This window comes from Pinus tabuliformis, chromosome X (assembly GCF_031772625.1).
Source record: "Pinus tabuliformis cultivar Carrire ecotype Pingquan chromosome X, CPIR1, whole genome shotgun sequence".
Taxonomy (NCBI): Eukaryota; Viridiplantae; Streptophyta; class Pinopsida; order Pinales; family Pinaceae; genus Pinus; species Pinus tabuliformis.
In genome coordinates this window covers 506,463,194-506,480,886 of record NC_142308.1, presented here as the reverse complement: position 1 = coordinate 506,480,886, position 17,693 = coordinate 506,463,194, and positions in this window count along the sequence as shown.

The following is a 17,693-nucleotide window of genomic DNA, read 5'->3' as shown; positions in this document are numbered from 1 at the left end:
GTTGGAGGATGCGAGAGAGAATGTCGGAGCACCATATTCTCAGCGCAGACAGAGGAGGTCACCTGAGAGGTACGCTGGATGCATGGCCCTTGCTGGGGAATGTGTTGAGACTGAGCCATCTTCCTTTGAGGAAGCAGTGCAGCAATTGATTTGGGTTAATGCTATGGTGGAGGAGTATGACTCCATAGTTTGTAACAGTGTTTGGGACGTGGTTCCGAGACCGGAGAACAAGTCAATTGTGAGTTCCCGTTGGCTTTACAAGGTAAAGCAAGATGTTGATGGTAGTGTGGAGAAGCATAAGGCAAGATTTGTTGCGTGTGGCTTTTCACAGGTCGAGAGGATCATGTTGCTGTAGTATATTTCAACAAAGGAGCAAGATGCTAACATTTTGACAAAGGCTTTGTCAAAGTGTAAATTCGAGTTCCATAGAGACAAGATCGGGGTGGCAGATAATCCCTTTCTTGTTGAGAGGGAGTGTTGAAATATGGCAACAAGAATATTCCAATTTAATTTGTCCTTGAATTAAATTGTGAATTAAAATTGAATTTAGTCTTAACAGCTACTTGGAAACAATTAATTAATTTATTTTAAATTAATTAGTTGGAGAAATTCAAGTTAGAAGTCTTTCTGAAGTCATGCAAGAATTATCCCTTAAATTAGGGAGATAAGATTGAGTTATATTTGAGTTGTAATTAGTTAACTCAGTTTACTGAGTTAAGTCCAGTTAAATTAGTTCCAAACTATTTGAGGAACTAATAGAGAGTTAACATTCAGTTGATGCATGCATGCACTCAACTAGTGCTACTCCAGTTAACTGAAGATTCCCTCATCAGAAACTCATGCATGTCTATTTTGAGAAAGACCCAATTGAGATTAATGTTAAGGACAGTATACTATCAGTTGCATATGTTTTCCTATAAAGAAAACTCATGCATGTAGTCAAGGATCATTCCTTGAGGACTGCAGTTCTGACAGTGTGTGAGAGAGTGTTACACTTGGTAACAAGAGAATCATCCACAAGGAACAACACAAGGAAATAGGAGCTTGGAGGGTAGAGAGGGAGGCTGAAGAGAACCCAAGATTGCATGTGAGCATCTGCAAGGATTGTACTGAGAGCTGGCTAGCTGTGAGAACTAAGGCTTTGTATAATTCTTATGTATTTCCACCTTGTATGACAATACAATAGTGTGGGGTTTTTAGCTGAGGCTTTCCCCAAAGTATTTTCATGTGTATTGTGCCATTGATTCTTCTTCTTCTGGTTATATTGTTCAACTCGATCTTTAAGCTTCTACAAATTGATAGTAGAAGTAGGTTATAGTATTCTGCTTTGATTTATATTGCATTAATGGGTTGACCTACATCAGATTTTGAATATGGTATCAGAGTTGGATTTTTTAAAATTTTCTACATGGTATCAGAGCTGGATTTGTAGAAATTATCTACAAAACGAAATTCCTCAGATTATGCAAAATGAAACTAAAATAGAAATAAAATAATGTGACTACTTCCTTTGCATCTCCAGATTGCAGATGTCCATCATTGGTTTGCGCTGTGTCAGTTGGCTGATCACATATTTCAATTGCCCAATAAATACGGCATCTGTCAGTGCTGGCACCATTTTCTGTGTGGAATTGGTCAGGCAACGCAGGGTCATCCACTGGCTATAGGGCTTAACTAAGAATTTCCAGTATGCTTCCCAGTTGAGCTTGCTCGTTTTTCTGATCACCTCCTCCCTTTCGTTTGCTGCTTGTCTCCATTGCTACTCCATTTCATTGGCATTTGGAAGAAATCCTAGTAGAGATTCAGCAACCAAGTTCGCACCATGTAGATTTTCATTAATGGCTTCAATGATGTTGTTTGTTGTTGGTGTTGTGACCACTATTTCCCCTTCTACTTGCTTGATCCGAGAATCCCAGTCTACAAATAGAATTTTTTTATGTGACTCCTCCAGTTTTGGCAAATCAACTTTTCTCCCATCTTCTGATTCTTGCCAGGTGATAAAGTCAAAAATCCTTTTATGGATTTTGTCATACTCAAGCCTCATGTCGACGACTTGGCTTGTTAGCTTATCACTGATCTCACAGTAAGGATTTACTTGAGAGATTTCTTGGCACAGAAGTTCCTTTTGTTGCATTAGTTGGGTGTTAAGGATGAGTGCTTCTTTTACAAACTGATCGATTTCTGGACTGTCCTTATACTTCTCTATCATAGCTTGAATTCGTGCATCCTTTTTTGATAGGCTGGATTGATTCTGTATTTGCATCTGTTCAAACTCCTGTTGTAGTTTGGCAATTTGTAACTCTGCTTGTTGGTTAGATTTTTCTTGCTCTAATTGTTGTTCCAATAACAAGATCTTTTGTTCTTTCTCTTTTAGTAGCATTTGAACCTCGGTTTCTTTATCAATAGTTGTCGTAGCATAGGCTCCCGCAAATTGCGACAATCTCATAAGGTTCTCAAATGGGTCCATGGGCGAATCTCTCTAGACAATATCCATTGGTTCATTGTCGAGAGTGGTGACAGCTGCAACATCCAACTTTCTTTTCTTCCTCTGCCTTTTGATGACAACTTTATGGGTAGGGCTATAAAACACATCTAAGGGAGGAATTTCCTCAACTCTTAAAACAATTTCAGAAGTGGGGGTGGCAGGAATGAGCTCTATATCTTGAGTACTTACAATTTTCTCCATTGTAACCTCTTGAGTTGATCTGTGTTGTGGAGTCTGTACTTCAAATGTTTGTTCTTATGTATGGAGATTTTTATTAAAATTCTCCCATTCTTTTTCTAAATCAACAACTGGAGGTTTTGCCGACTAGGTGGAGGTAGAGTGAATTTCAGCTTGTTCCTTCATCGAGGTTTGCTCGGCTGCTTTTTCTGTAGTTTCGGCTGTGTCTCTCTCGGACTCTTTGTTTTTACTACCCCCATTCTGGGACTGTTGCTCTGAGTGTTGTGACTCATGGGTAGACTTCTCCTGTGACTTTTCTCTGGAATTATCTTTAGAATTTTCTCTGGAGCTTTCCTCTAAGCTTACACTGGGAGTTGGCTCCCTTATTGGTTCAATCTGTAGCAGGTCCAATGGGACCTGTAATAATATCCTCTCTCTGTATTCGTGGAAGGCCTTAAGATCATCTGGGGCAAAAAGTAGTGAAGCCATATGCTTTACTTCTGAAAATGTCTCTTTTTGTAGGAAGAGGTCATCAAATAAATCTTCCTCATGGGTGAATATTTTCACTTTCACCATAGTAGTGAAGTCTTTGGCAGTTCCATTTGGGTCATACTGTCTTCCTGGAAATGTAGCCAATTTCAGAGATTTCATAATCTCTGCTTCCTTACATGCATGTCCAAAATTGTGCAGTGCAAATGCACCACATTGCAACAGAAATGTAGGCCAAATGGCCTTTTTCTGTTCCTTCAATCCTTTTCTTAGCCCACCTTCTCTTGTTGTTTGGTAGGCTATCTCCCTAGCCATTAACTTATCAGGGACATAGTATGGGAGGACATGTGGTGAAGAAATGCTCCCGAATACTTTGATATATGTAAATTTCTCCTCCCTAAACCATCTGGCTACAGGTGGGATATCTACTTCAGTGCCTCTAGAAAATCTAGGGGCATTCCTGTTGTAGACCTGTTTATGAATAGGCAGCATAACCCCTTGACAAATTCTGTAAAAGTAGGGGTGAAACTGAGACTCCCACATATTGTTATGATATATATGAATGGGAAGTGGGTCATTCACAGTCCACTTCCATCCCATTATAGGAAAATTGGAACCAAAATAGATAGCATCCATTATATAGGCACTCTTGAAAAATGGAGGGTAAACCCTAGAAGAGATACTCCTCTTTCTCCTATACTTTATTATGGCTTTCGCCAAATTATCAGACAAAATTTGGGCCCAATTCATTATTGTTGCGTTTACGGCTGCATCTATTAATGGCAACCATTCTGGGGAAATTTTGGTACTATTGGGCTTTCTGAACATTATACATAGCATGGTTGCTGAAAAACTATGAGGGGGAGCTATAGATGTTGTAGAATACATACCCGATTTATCCATTTTTATCTTGCCTTCATTTTGCATCCAGGTTCGCGTAACGTCTCTAGGTCTTCATTTTCCTTAGCAAATTTCTCAAGGAACTGTTTGTTGTAGAATGCCGGTGGCTCTAGCAGATTGTATATAAGTCGCAAGTTATCTGGTGAAAACGATTCCATAACCTCCTGCCTGTTATTCTTAAATTCTCTGTATGAGACATCCACATGATCAATTATCGACTTGACCATATCTGTATAAGGATTTATCTTTGGTCTCACGACTATACGGTGTAGAAATGAGCACGCTGTCTCGAAGATGGAGGCGTCTGAGGAAGCATGACCATTGGCTGTGGCCTTTGTTACTAAAGGTCTTGGTTGCTCTTTTTCTAATAAATCATATATGGTTTCCCACGTAGAGGTTCCTTTGTCTCTGCTGCATGTAGTATCGAGAACAAAGGAGTCATGTCTGATTTCTCAGACGCGGCTACCTTTCCCTTCTTTTCCATTGCTCTCGACGACTCTTTCTGTGGATTTTTCTGAAAATGGAGAAAAACAGAAGCTATCGGATATACAGAGATAAGAATGAACCTAACAATGAATAATGCAGATAACTTTGAAAAGGTGACAAGAAAGGAGTTTTTATTTGAACGCAGGTGAGAAGATATCATATCACGTTGAACTGTCTTTCAAATGTAAATGCTATTAACCCTTACTAAATGCCCACTAATGGTTCCTTATCCCTAGCTTTATTGCTCATTAATGCTCTACATCGTAAGTTGGGGAAGAACTTTTTAGGGTGGTGAGCCTTTAAACTGCGAAAATACTGATTTTGTGATTGTGATGCAATATCACAAATCGCATCATCGCATTGTGATTATTGTGCTTTCTTTAATGTTTCTTTAGTTTCTGCGGGATGTGAGATGTGAGATGTGGGCTGCTGATTATCGATTTCAAAGGATAGCTTATTTGTTAGGATTTTCTATGTAAATCCCTTTTTCCTTAAGTAGCGGACTTGAGTGCTTATTTATAACATATTTCAGAATCGGGTCCGGGACTTCAATCGCATTTCGTAATTTTGCATGATGATAAGGTTTCGGGCTCCTCTTAAGTGTTCTTAATGCGATGCGATAAGGGAGATTGTGTCATCACAATCTCGCATATCGCATGGTTTAAGATACTTTGTTAAGGCACGCTCCTTGTGAGTGGTGATTTGTGATGCAGGCCTCATTTTAATAAGAAATGCTTTAGAACTTAGTTCATATGGGAAACTCGATAGTTTCGAGGTTTTAGCGTGACGTTCTTTTTTTATTTCTTTTCGCTAGTTTTGGTGGATAGCAAGGCTTTTGACATGCTTGATCATGCGATATGCGAAAAGGCGGAGATTTGCTAGCTTTTTCGAAAGGTTTTATTTTGATATCTTGCTTCATTCCAAAAATTAACAAGAAAAATTCTTGAATGCTAAACTTATTTTTGGAAGGATTTTTTAAAGGGTCCCCATTTATTAATATAATATTGACTATCACTATTAACAAATGGGGTTTGTTGAATAGCACAACAAAACCCCATTAAAAATATTAATTGTTTTAATAAAATACAATCCGGGTGGAATTTCACCAAATGATTTATGGGTCTTGGAGATCTCATTTGTTCTATCCACTCCACAAAATTTCAGATCTATAGAATATTCGATGCTACCCAAAATCAACATTGTTGTTGTGCAGAGGAGCCTTGCCTCAAAGCCGTGGCCACAACCTTCTTCTTGCCCTAGCGGAGAATCATAAGGAAAACCAATTTCCCGGTCTCGGAAATGATCTTACTGCATTCATTTGTAGTGGTCAAAGAGATATAGGTAGGCGGGGCTACCTCCAGTATCTTGTACAACTTACTAGTCAAAGTAATAATCATAGAGCGAAGTCTAGACTCATATACAACATGTCGCTTCCACAAGTATGGTTGTTCTAACAATACATCACAAACTTCAAGAGGATAAATGTCACACAATACCTCATCCATGAAGGGCTTGATGCTATAGGGAAGGCGACATTGCTGGCTGACGCGAAGATCTCGTCCTTGGTGAAGCCACCTGATGGTGTACGACTATGGATGTGTTGTAGTCTTTAGGCCCAGCCACTTCACAACCTATGCTGAAATGAGTTTCTTCTGGCTCCCGCTATCAACAATGAACTGCATCGGAGAAACCTTCACCCACATTTGTGAGTGGAAGAGGCATTCCCCCTCCTCTGGATCATCAAGCTCAATCTTCTTGATCTTGGTGGCGGCCATAGTGGCACTGGGCTTCACATCAATGATCTACTTCCTTTTGTGAGTTCCCTTATCGGGTTCTAATTCAGAGTCAGAACCTGTGTCTGATTCAGAAGCCTTCAGCTCAGCCACTAGTGAATGCTTGGCCCAACACTCACTTGTATTCTGAGTAGAGCTCTTATGGAACTCACACCATTTGCATGTGTCCTTCTTCGTCTTTGTGGTGTTGTTCTTTGCTTGCAGCTTCGGCGAACTGTCCTGGGTAGCCCCACCTTGGCTTGGTCCTTTGCTCTGTGGTTTGGGGGCGCCTTTTCCTTGCTTTGGATTTGCAGATCCAAAGTCTTGCTTCTTCTATTTAAACTCCTGCTAAATCTTGACAGCGTACGGATACGTCGTGTCGAGCAAGGAAATGTCTAGTAATTCCATCTCGTCCTGGATGTACTTGTGTAGACATCTGCGGTACTTGAGCACCAAATTCCACTCATTATTCTTGATACCCAGCTTCGTGCGAAGGGTATGGAAAATATTTGTGAACTCTAACACATCTTGGTCCCTTCCCTACCATAGCGTGGTCCACTTTATGTATTTGTCTTCATAGCTCCCGACAGGGTAATATTGTTCCTTGATGGCATCTTAGAAATAATTTCAAGTGGGTGCAGCTGAAAACAATGAGGGTTCACTCTCGTCCTTTTGTTCACAATAGGTTTCCCACCAGTACTTGACATGTGGGGTAGCTTTGATAAGTGCAAAAGTAATCTTTTCCCGATTGGAAAAGTCATGAACTGAAAAATATCCTTCCAACAGATTTAACCATTTATCTACGGCATCTGCATCTATTAGGCCTTTGAATATGGGAATATCAAAGTTAACTTGTATCTTAAAAGGAGTGGCACCTCTAGAGTGGCTGCTGGATGAAGATGCATCGCCTGTGGGTAGCCATCGAAGGATCTGGGAAAATTTATCCATCATCACGTCCCTCTATCACTCGAGGGCTTCCTCGAGCAACCTTTGAAAAGATATCCTGCCCCCTCATCTTTCTTTTCTTCTTCCATGGGAGGTTGTCAAGTTTTGCGAGGCTGATCTTGCAATGGTTCAACCAGATCAAGCCCTAACTCCTTATACCCTGACCTCGTTGGGGACATGCAAAGAAAAACAGAGAAAGAGTAGACTGCTCTGATACCACTGATCCAAACTTAAACAGGAACGCAACAACTTACAAATATAATCATAAACACAAAGATGTAGCAGAAAAAAACTTCATTTCATTAATAGAAAAATATTGAACTATGCTTACAAACAGAATGGAAATAAGATAGCTCAGGTGATGGTAGCTTATCTCTAAGAAGAGATGTGGTGGCTACATGCCTCTGAATTGTGTTACAATGAGGCTCAAGGGCCTATTTATTATTGGAAAACATGAGAAAACCATAAACAATCAAAACCCTATCCCTAAGAGATGTAACACCAAGAGTCTGTGGGCCTCGTTGGGGTTAGTTGGGCAGCCAACTTCCCGGGGTCGTAACTTAGTCATATTATATCCGTTTGGTGCCTACGATACCTTGTTGGAAAGGTCTTGCTGAGTACTACAAGTTTCGCTATGGGTCTGTCACGGACCCCAAAAAAAAGTCGTTTAGGGGTCAAAACTGCTTTGGAAGTTCAGGACCCAAAAAACTGCTAAAAATAGTAAATGCTTAAATGAACAAGGAAACATATGAAACTGACTAGGTGGTTTAGGTGGAATAGGCGGGTGTGCACCAATATCCCTGGATCAATGACCCCCTCGCTACACACAACACAAAAAACCGCACATGGGGCTATTCATGCAAAGAATATAACACATACCCAACAATTAGCATATGATAAGAGTATTTATCTCACTTTATTATTTGTATTGTATACGGTTTATTGTGGCAATGCCACTTATTTTTGTAGTCTATTGACTAGCTGAGATTGTGTCTCCAACTAGCTCTCCAAGTTTTTAGGTTCTTTGTTGATGTAAGGCTATCTAAACTTGGATTTTCTTAATAAAAATTCAATCAACATTTATACATCGATATATTGATGTATTAACGTCTTTAAATTAACAACTCATACATGGATAAGTTGACATCTTAGTAAAGGATTTTGATAATGATGATTGTAATCATAACATCAATCCACCGAGTCCATCATGATTATATGATGTTTGTAAGTATCAATATATCAATTTTGGGCCATTTTTCCTAGAGTAATGACCAATATCAACGCAAAAAATGGCACAAAGGATATGTGTCAAATTATCATTCTAATAAATGTCATTTTCACCCCAAATGTAGTAGTGAGAGTAAGGTTACTTTGAGAGCTAAATTTCATAGCCCTAGAAATTTTTCTAACGTGGAAGCAAAGAAATGGATAACAAATTTTGGTTGACATTGTGGAATAAACTTGCTATGTAAGGATTAGGTCAATTTCCTATGAAGCATTGAGGATAAGTTGTTCACCTTAAAAGTGAAAGAAGAATTTAATGTGGCCCCACTTTGGCATTCTTGTCCCCTCTCTCTCAAAGGGGCCAAATTCCAAGTAATAACATGTAGGATGCACCTTCCCATGTCATTCTAGACCTTTAAGCTAATTCTCAGGCTTGAGGTGGGGTACCCTCAATATTTCCTAAGGAAAGAGTCCCTTGGGTGACCTATTTAAACAAATGAAGATTACATTGGATTTATAATAGAGAAACATGGTACATGGAGTTAATCATTACTATATTTTATTAAAACCAGAAATAAATGGAACGTTGAGTTTTATTTTGGAGGTGATCAATAAGCCAACCAAATTGAGTTAATAGGTTCCAACCATAGGAATGATCTTTTGAATCATGGGCACCATAATCAAGTTTTTCTTAACAAATAACTTGGATAAAATGAACGAATATGAGTAGAGAATGAGGCATAAATTCTTTCCTAAAACACATTTTTCAAATAAAAATTCAAATAGATGAGACAAGCATAAATACATTAGTTTATTCAACACCATGTAAGACAAAACATGAAAGGGAACACTAGCATAACTTGCTTGAATATGTTATTTACCAATAGAAAAAACATTGATCCTAATTTGACAACAAACCCAACAATTCATTTATAAAATAATGGCTTGAGTGTTGGGGACTATAAAGTTTCATTTATGAAACAATCATATCATTTATACAATAAATGCATTGAAGGTTGGGGAATATAGAATTGCTACCCTAAGCTTCATTGCTTCCCTTTACAAAGGCTATTACTCAGATAATTCTTACAATGAGAATGGGAATGAAAGAGAAGAGGAGTAGAAGAAGAAGAATGTTACTTGTTACAAAAATAGTGATATTATATGCAAGCCTTTAGTTTCCAATGGATTCTTGCCTCCATTTTACCCTATTTTTTTGTTGAATTAAACCTTTGGTCCCTTCAAAAATGAGAAATATCTCTATTATAAACTATCGAAAAAAGAATGTGACCCCAAATTTAAATTAAAAGTGTTTCCCACCAATAAGAAATATTCATTTACATTTTTATTAGACTAAATTAAACAAACAAACAAACAACAACTTTTTAGCCCAAAACTAAATTCATAGCCAAATTTTGGAATGACTTAGAGTTACTATATTTTTTTAAAGTGCAATTGCTTTTTTAACTACCCATTACAAAATTTGGTTCATTGGCTACTTAGATTAACTCCAAATTCGAAATATTCGAAATCAAATCTAAAATTAATTAGTTTCTCTCTAAAATGATTCGGCCACTTTAGGTTCTCACCAGTGCCGAGCACACTGATGTGCAGGCTCCCAAATCACACTGACTCTCTAAGACTCTTTAAGACTCGGTCTCTTCTCGTGATGCAAGCAGATCAGACTAAATGTCCGCAGTTGCAGAGTAGGAGAGGTTCTCGAATCTTAGACACAATAACTCTAACACCCGGTGCCTCAACAATGAGCCTTACCCTCATTATACAGCAAATGAGAGGGTACAAACATTACTGTAGGTCATCAGTCGACTAGTCGAAAGGTGGATGGAATCATTTCTTTCGGGTAATGCCAGGGCGACATCCGCACAAAGATTCCAATCCGGAAAAGCAAATCTTACGGAAAGGAATTCCGACAAACAAAGTGGATGTTTTTCTTCTATCAAAGCCCATGAGAAACGACATAAAGTAAGATGCATGAATTATTTACACAGTGGAAGCTTTTAGTACAGCAAAGCCCACGGGAAATCTGACCACAATTAAGTCCTTGTGGCTGGACATCATGATTTACACAATGGATACTTTTACGGAAAGCCCATGTGAACCATCAGAACACAGTCAGTTCTGGGAATCTATTTCTTTTATACAATAATCCATCCTAGGCTTTTGTATATATCCTTCGGACGATCATAGGTTTTCCCAAAACAATTTGGTGTTTAATTTTTGTTAAAACTAACCACTCTAAATGTTCTCGCATGTATTCTTGGAGTGAATAGTTTACAACATGAAATGGGTCCCATTCTTTATCTGCCATTTCTTTGACAGTTTTATAAATGGGATGAAAGCATTCTACAATATTTTGTTCAAAACATTCATCACAATGCTTTCTGCAATATTCAGTATGATACATGGGGTCCATTGCAGTCCTATTTACTCCATAATCACGCCACCATTCTCTGAACCACTGGCACTGTTGATTTCTTTGAAATTTCAGTGTACTGAACTTTAACTTTGTATAGTGAGTTTCTTCCTTATCATTGACATTTAGGAAATCCCACCAAAGTTTCTTATAACCTGCAAAATCATACACAGTGTCAGGAAAAATAATATTAGGATCACCTCTTGGCCAGAGTGCAGGGGGCTGGACTGGCCAGTGTCTGGGTTCATTCCAGGCGAGATCTCTGGTTCGATAGATACAAAAGTATCTCTCATGTATTCCTGTGCTCCGTCCTCCATGGTACCATATACCTGCGATGTCATGGAAATCTTGTTGCAAGGAAACTTGCGCAATAGTGGCATCTCTTCTTGCTTTTTCGTAGATCATGTCATGGATCCACTTGCTTCCTTTAGGGTATATTTTCCGTTCTGGCACAAGGTGCTGGATGTCAGTATGTGGTTGCAAGTTGGAATCCAATACTTTCGTATTTCTGAGTTTCCGTTGGTTTCCAATTGTTTTTGTACTCTTCCCGGTCTTGATTATCTGGGATAGTCCGTAGGACCTCTTGTTTTTGTTGTTGGTCCCACTCAGTGACAATCATCATAACATGATCTTGGGACTCAAGATATTCCCGGCTAAGAAAATCTGGAAGATTATTTTCTTTGCCTTTAATATGCTCAACTTTGAAATCAAAGTTGGCAAATAGAGCTTGCCACCTGGCAAACTTTGCTTCTCCTGCCTTCTTGATGTCTTTTGTCAGGACCTTTTGTAAGGCTGATGCATCAGTTCTTAGCAAAAATGGTTTATTGATAAGATAAACTTCGAACTTACTGATGCAATTCCAGGCTGCTTTTACCTCTTTTTCTATTGTGGAATAATTTTGTTCTGCTGGATTCCACACTCCTGAAGCAAACTGAACAATTTGTTCAATTTCTTTATTGTTACTATCTTTATTTTTCTGCTTTAAAATGCCTCCCCATCCAATGTTGCTTGCATCTGTTTCTACAATTTTAAATGCAAAATCATCAGCAACATATAAAATTGGCAGTGATTTTACCTTAGCCTTGATATTTCGTATTGCCTTTGTATGGACATCTGTCCATTCTGGAGGATTTTTCTTCAGTCTTTTATTCAAAATTCTTCTATCACTTGCACAGTCTTGATAGAAGTTACTGACATAATTGAGGCATCCCAAAAACCTCTGCAACTGGTTTTTGTCTGTTATGACATCAGGAAACTTATCTGCAAACTCCAGTGCATGCTTTTGTAATGAGATCTGTCCATTGGAGATTGTATGCCCCAAAAATTTGACAGTGGTCTGAAAGACCTCTATCTTTTTCTTGCTAAGCACAAGACCATTATGCTTAACCAAATTCTTGAAAATATTTACATGCTTGAAGTGATCTTGAAGATTTTTAGAAAATATCAACACATCATCTATGTACACAATAAGCCAATCAAAATAAGGCTTAAAAATATTATCCATTACCTTTTGGAACTTTGATGGTGCATTCTTCAGTCCAAAAGGCATCACGTTCCACTCATAGTGGCCAGCTGGTATACTGAAAGCAGTTTTGAATTTATCTTTCTCTGATATGGCAACCTGCCAAAATCCTGCCTTCAAGTCAAATTTGGAAAAGATCTTGGCTCCTGCTATCCTTCTGATCAAATCACCTTTGTGAGGTATAGGATAGGTGTCATCAGCCAGGACTGAATTCAGAGGCTTATAATTTATGACCAATCTCGGTATTCCTCTGATCTGTTCAGCTCTCTTATTTACATAGAAACCATAACAGTTCCAGGGACTGTCAGATTTCCTGATAAGTTTTCTATCAAGGAGCTGTTGGATCTCTTTCTCGCAGAGATCTCTGTACTCTTTATTCATTGGAATGGCTCTGCTCTTACAAGGCTTACCAGCATAGCCTTCTTTGTAAGGGAGCTCAACTGTATGCTGCTTCCTATGCCAAAATGCATTAGGTTCTTCAGAGCAGCATTCTTCTTCAATTTCCTTTCTCAAATCCTCAATCCTTCTTTTGACCTGAGGTTGTTTGAGCTATTCTTCAATTCTAAGAGTAGATTTCAGATCTTTCAGATCTGACAGTCTTTCTTCAGCTTTCTCCAGATTCTGCACAGTCTGGACCATAGTGGATATTCTTTGGTTTGAAATATATGGTAGTTCAATTTTCTTTCTAGTCCCTTTTGATGTAGGAACTGATATGAAATATCCAGCTTTTCCATTTTTCAATCTTACAGAGCCATGAGGCTCTACTGCTGCCAAGAAGACATTTCCAAGGATGCAATCAACAGGAATGTCTGCAACTGCAAATTTTAAGTTAATACAGTGGTGTTCAAAGCATAATGATGCTTTGGGTACTTCATAATTAAGCTTCTTGTTACCTAAGCCCACCACTTTTCTTTCTGCAGCAACCCAATATTTTGCTAGAATGGTCTTTATATTAAGAATATTAATATCTGCTCCTGAATCAAGAAGTGCAATTAACTCAAACACTTCACCTTTTATATAGATATTTACTTTAATATGATGTTGCTGATAGGAAATGGTCATGAGCCTCATTTCCTTGAAGCCAAAATTTGGATCTTTGAATCCTTCAGCAATTTCAATTTGATTATTACTGCTATATTGAGCAGTATCCCAGGGCTGATCTTCTTTTTCTTCTTGTTCTTTATCAGCCACTTGCTTTCCCTTTTTCAATTCTGCAATTTGAGACTTTATTGCAGAGATTTCTGTCTTGAGATTGTGTATCTCACGGCTTACTTCTCCCAGAGTGAGAGATCTGACCCTATCAGTTTTTCTTGATGCTTTTGATATGATTTAGTGTTTCTTTCAAATGAAGCATCAATAAACAAAGATTTCTTACCTGAATATTTTGCAGTTCTAGACTTGAGCTGGTCCATGAACGCTTTAGTCAGGCGGTTCTTCATCTCTCCTTCTTCCATGCTGTGAATCTGGGCTAAAATTTTCAGCTCATCTTCTTCGGTAGAGGCCATTAGGACCTTCTCTTTTTGTGGCCTGAAAGTTTCTTCTGCTTCGCTTGATTCACTAAAAAATTCTGAATCAGAATCATAGTGAACTTGGCAGGCACATTCTTCAGAATCAGAACAAAGACATTCTGAAGAATCAGAGTCTGGACATTGCATGTGAGCCTGTATATCTTCTGCAAAAGAAGAACTGAAAGAATCATAGGATGATTCTTCTATCTGGTGCTGTTGGGAAATTTCTCTGATTACAATATTGGGACAGCGTTCTGTTGCATGAGTATAGGAACCACATTTCATGCATTGCCTTGTCCCCCTTCCTTCTTGTTTTACTTGTTTGCCTCTTTGGGCAAAAGCTTGAGATTTCTTGCCTCTGTTTTTCTTTGAATCTTCACCTTCTAGACATCTGGAAGAGGTATGTCCAGTCTTTCCGCATAGCCAACATGTAAGGCTATTCCATTTTTCTTGTTTTGTAGTGTGCAGATGAATATCTGAGGGGTTATAGTAATGTGTTCGAGGAACATATTTATAATATCCTTTCTTTCCTCTGGAGGTTTGACCTCTAGATTGCTTAGGATATTTTCTTCTATCCTTTGGATACTTCCTGCGATCTTTATAGAACTTTTCTTTGTATTCTCTTTTTGCCCTCTTCTTTGCCTTTCTTCTTCTTACCAAAGGATCATCTGTTGTAAGTCCATATTTGCTACAGATGGACTTTTTGTCTGGAAATCTGGAAAGTTTTTCCAGAGATTTATTGACTTTGGAGCTGGTACAAAGACTAACCAGAGTCTTTGTGATATGAGCATATATTTCTCCCCATGTATAAGACTCAAATGGCAATTGAAAGACTTCTTGTAATCTGATATAGTCTACAAACCTGGATGGCAGTGCTGCAAGATAAACTTGTTTCCATAACAAGTTCTTTGAGTCTTTGACTTCATAAATTCTCTGCATCCAATCTCTATGGAAGTCTTCAAACTGAGACATTTTATGACATTTCAAATTCATAAGAATGACTTCATTCTTATCTGCAATTTCTGTCTCACTACCACACCAGTGTTCAAGGATCATTGATGTCAATGCTCCTATCATATTACTGGTAGTAGAACCATCTGAATTGTGTATGACGTCTCCATTCTCATCTTTTAGAACTTCTTCTTCCATCTTTGCGATGAGTTTTGGATTCGACTCTGTTTCCCACCACCTGAGAAGTGTGCCTGTAAAGCATTGTATGATTGTCCTGCAAGCATCAATCTCACTCTTTCCCCTTAGACACATAAGTTTGTATTCAGTATACATCATATCTATGAGCTGTCTGATTTGACCAACGCTCATGCTGTCTATATTCCATTCCCTGTGAGAATCTGGGAAAAAGGTATGAGCTTCAGGGAGCTTACCTTTGCCTTCAATGTCAGGTGCTGGATATTTACTGAACCTATGCTCAAGAGGTTCATAAATGGGAAAGATCTGTGTGTCAGAATCTTTTTCTTCCTTTTTCTCTTCTTCTTCACCCTTGAATAAGGATGCTATAGTTATCTTCTCAGTAGCCTCAGATTCTGAAGATGTGGCTACTTCCTTTGGAAAAAGTGCTGGGAACCTGTTGACAGGTTTGACAGGATCCTGCATTTTTATATTTCTTTTGAAAAGAAATGAGTTTGGAACTAGTTTTTCTTCTTTTGATAAATTCATCTTTTCTACTTTGTTTGCCAAACCAGTGATAAGAGTTTTAGTTGAATCCAGATGATCAACTAATTTTTCTTCTACTCCTTCTATTTTTGACAAAGATTCTCTAGTATATGATCTGATAATAGAAGAATCATATTGTACATTATTCAAACATTTATTTACATCATTTATTGATACTTGAATAGTATCAATTTGTTCTTTGACTTCTGTGGCCTTTGTTGTATTGATCTCTAAACCTTTGATTGTTGTGTTTGTCCAATTTATCTGCTCACTTGCCTTTTGTATTCTACCATCAATGCCTAAGGCATTGTCATCTTTCTGCACTAATGGGATTGCTTTGGCTATATTTTGATTTTCTCCAATAACAATTCCTTTGAATGGGGGAAAAGTTGATGGAGTTTCTACTTTATTTCCATCCAATGCAGTCCAAGCATGTTTATTAACTGAAGTAGTTGATGATGAACCAGTTAAGACATTTATGGGAGAAATATGATCCTTCCAAGAATAAAAGGATATCCATGTATTGTTTACTTCCATAAAATGCTTCCAATCTTCAGCTAATATCTTTTTCTCCTGAGGAGTATAAGTCTGATCAAATTCTTTTGCTTGGGGATTAGTAAACAAATCCCAATTAAGCATTGCTTTCATCCATTTAGCACTGATTTCAGACTTTAAAACCCCATCCATGAGAGAAAAGAATTTATGCATTTCCATTACAGCAGGCTTTTTGCAATCATCAGGGACTGGATCAAATCTACATGGTGGTATAAGGCCTTTTGCTTGCTCCAAATAACCTAGACCATATCTAGGCTTGGCTGGTCTCATAGGACTCATTATCTCAATGAATCTTAGATCTTCATCTTCCAAAGTAACTATCTCATGTATCATAAGGACGTGATCAGATTCTTCATCATGGGGAAAAGGAATATCTGAGCACTTAGGATTTGGACATGGATTTACAGAGGTAGATGGAGGAGCTATGCCAAATCTAGGATTATGATTTGCATGCATTGCAGTTTCAGCAAGCGTGAGTAAATTGACATGATTATGGCACTCTAGGCATTTGACTTCTAAGGAAGCAAAGTTAACAATCTGTGCAAATTCAAAAAGGGAAATATGTTTACAAGAAGAAGAACTGGAACATGCAGTATCTACAGTAGAAGGATCCTTGTAATATTTAGAACTTTTACAGGCTTGTTCGATACCTCGGCGATCTATAGTGGATCTTCTGGGAAAGGATAAGACTGCAGAAGATTGGTTTTCTTTAATATCGGCTGAGGTAATTCTTTTTGGAATTAGAGGCTTAGGATTTTGTACTACCCAGTGTTCAGGAAAAGTCAAGTCTTCCCATTGGATTGTTTGATGCTCAATTTTCTGATTTTTAGCATCAGTCATAACAACGACACTTGACTTAGAGTCTCTGCTAGGAGTGTGATGGATAGCTAGCCATAAAGTATTGGTATGGCGAAAACAACCTTTGGTATGAATGGCTATGTTATTTCTCTTCTGATGCATATTGAAACCAGTGGTTTGAATTTGAAGCTGGAGGATCTGGTCAATGGTTTCATAAAAAACATAGATAGAGAAATTTGGAAAACAGTCAAAATAGACTGGGCCATTGGAAAGTGGAGCAACAATTCCGCCAATTAAAGAATCAGTATACTTATTGTGTGTTAGATCACGAACAGCAGCTAACACAAAAGTATTTAGTCCTTGATGGACTAGAGGACTGATTCCTACTCTTATGCATCCTAAATGCAGATATTTAGTATTCAGTCTCTTGGCCTCTGCTTGTAAAGCCTTAGGATTCAACAGGGGAATAGTCTGGATTACATCAGAATTTTCTTGGATTTGGCTCACAGACTCTTTTATGCTGATTCTAGTAACAAATTTTAAATGAAACATGGATATATCATTATATACTTCTGAGGGAGCTATGACAGGTAATTCCCAACGGGCAGATGGCTGACTTTCTTCATACTCTAGTTCAGATTGATTTAGGACACGACTCGAACTAGAAGCAAACATATCTCTTAATGGATTTTCTTCAGCCAAAGATTCTCTCTCTTCTAATTCACGG